This window comes from Notamacropus eugenii, chromosome 5 (assembly GCF_028372415.1).
Source record: "Notamacropus eugenii isolate mMacEug1 chromosome 5, mMacEug1.pri_v2, whole genome shotgun sequence".
NCBI lineage: Eukaryota > Metazoa > Chordata > Mammalia > Diprotodontia > Macropodidae > Notamacropus > Notamacropus eugenii.
Genome location: NC_092876.1, coordinates 12,475,836 through 12,478,364, shown reverse-complemented (window position 1 = coordinate 12,478,364; position 2,529 = coordinate 12,475,836). Strand labels below are relative to the sequence as shown.

Sequence of the window (2,529 nt, the reverse complement as noted above, 5' to 3'; positions counted from 1 at the left end):
TCCTGGGGCTAATGGGAGCCACAGGGAGAGCTCTGCCCCTGGTGTCCTCCCAGCTTCCCCTGACCAAGAAGTGCACCTGCGGGATGTGGGGCGGCTCCTCCGAGACCTGCTTGGGTCGACCTGTGCCCCTCAATACCGCGAGGACACAGCAGTGGACAAAGAGGAGCCAGAGTCTGCTGGGGGTTGTCGAGAAAGTGTAGGACACCAGATGGGATGGGGGCAGCACAGTGCTAGCAAGGGAATGGGGACCCTGGTGTCAGCTCCACCATCATCCCCATGGGACCTTGGGAAGGTTATTGAATGATGGCTGAAGGAGGCCTCAGGCCTCACCTCTCACCATCCTCTGAGCCCACCTTTGTCCAATCAGATGTGCCTCCTGATGGATCCTACATGGGATACCACCCTCGGCAAGGCCCCCTGGACTGACCTGCTGCTCTGGGCACTTTTTTTGAATAGGGCTCAGATGGCTCTCTACTTCTGGGAGATGGTGAGTCCTGGCTCTTGGACTCTGGATTTTGGGTGGGGAAGGGGCTGGAGGGAGATGTGTTTGATCAGCATTTCCCCTGACCTGTAACTCCCCTCTTCTAGGGTGGTAACTCAGTGGTCTGTGCCCTGGGTTCCTGCCTCCTGCTTCGAGTCTTGGCCCGTCTGGAGCCTGAGGCTGAAGAGGCTGCCAGGAGAAAGGAGCTGGCATCCAAATCTAAGGGACTTGCCATGAGTATATATGGATCTCTGAGGGCTGGGTGGTGGGGTGGGGCTGGGTTCCTGGGACTGGACTGGGGAAAAACAGTTAACACTCTAAGTGACAGAGCCAGGATTGTGGTTAGGAGGACTGGTGAGAACATTGGCAGCCTTTGTGGTAGGGTCTAAGATTCTCTCTTATCTGGGTTAGTGTTCTGGAGTGTCACTGCTGTATCACATGTAGGGCTAGGCACAAGACCTTCACCCCCTCTGCCCCTCAGTTTACCTAACTGTAAAGTGAGTCAGCATCAAAGACTTCTAAGACCCTTTCTGACTCTAAATCTCACATCCCTAATGATTCCTGGGGTATGTATGGGGGACACATTTCTAGCGGCATCTCTAAGGTGAATGTTTCTCTTGAGGTGGGGAGAAGCATACTACTCTTGGTCCCAGCCTCAGTTTCTCTTTCTCTAGATTTGTTTGCAGAATGCCACAGAAACAGTGAGTCCCGAGCAACCCAACTGCTCCTACACCGCTCCCCACTCTGGGGTGGTGCTACCTGCCTCCAACTGGCAACACAAGGTGATGCCAGGGCCTTCTTTGCACAGGATGGGGTGCAGGTAAATGCCTTTGGATCTCAGTTCAACCCCATGTAGAAAAACACACCCTCTATACACAAACATAGGAAGTCCCACCTCATAGACACTGAGGGTGGCCCATCTCTCCACACAGAAGGTCCCACCCCTTCAGTGTGCAGAGTCCTGCTCCCCAATACACAATTAACTTCACCAAATATTTATGTATTAAGACCTACTTGATGCCAGGGACTGAGAGTACAAAGAGGAAAAGAAACAGTGCCTCCACAATGGGAGCATAGAATGCAGACAGGAAAAAGGACTTAAGGAAAGATGGGACTTTCAGTGGGGGACCTCAGGAAGGGCCTGCCCAGAAGGTGATGCTGGGGCTGAGTTTTGAAGGGAGGCAGTGATTCCAGAGTCAGAGATGAAAAGGGAAAACACTCTAGCCTAGCAAAGACATGGTGGCTTCAGCATAGAGCTCCCACTTTGGAGGTTTGACTGGCATGTAGATTGTGAATGTTGGAAGATGAAATATGATTAGAAATGCAAGCTGAAGCCAGATTATAGATTGTTATAAAGAAATGGTATTTCAATCTGGAGAAAACAGGCATCTCCCTCAGGCCATTTCATGTTCACATTTGGGTTTCAAGTGGTATGGGATAGAGACTGAAATTTGGGGTCAGGAAATTTGAGAGCAGTCATGAAGGATGGGGGCTGCTAGGAGGTGCTGCGGTGCCTAGAGCACTGGGTATGGAATCAGGAAGACTCATCTTCATGAGTTCAAATCCCACCTCAGACACTTACCAGCTGTGTGATTCCAGGCAAGTCACTTCACCCTGCTTACCTCAGTTTCTTCATCTGTAAAATGAGCTGGAGAAGGAAATGGAAAACCACTCCAGTATCTTTGCCAAGAAGACCTCAGATGGAGTCATGTAGAGTTGGATGTGGCTGAAAAACAAAATGAAGGACATGAAAAATGGGCTGGAGGAGAAAAAGGGAAAGGAAATTGGTCAGATAAGAGTAAGGCAGTTGAGTTGTCAGTGTGTGAAAGAATAAAGGAGGACAGTGGGGCCTCCAGGGTCTGGGGTCATCATGGGCAGATGCCACAGTCATCCAGTCAGACAACATGCATTTATGAAGTGCCTACTATGTGGCATACATTGTGTTAAGTGGGGACTTAGCAGGTCTCCAGGGGTGATAACCGTTAAGAGTTCCTACAAAAATGGGCGAGGATGGAAGACCTCACTTTCAGCTAGTATGGAGCCAAGAG

The 2,529-nt window shown here is 50.6% G+C and overlaps 1 long non-coding RNA gene across 1 annotated transcript; it reads left to right on the top strand.

Annotated features, from left to right (window-relative positions):
* The first annotated feature begins 73 nt into the window (after positions 1-73).
* Positions 74-644, top strand: LOC140503408 (uncharacterized). The gene is made up of 3 exons (XR_011966787.1): positions 74-196; positions 368-487; positions 589-644. It is a non-coding gene; the product is annotated as an uncharacterized lncRNA (long non-coding RNA).
* Positions 645-2,529: the final 1,885 nt, after the last annotated feature.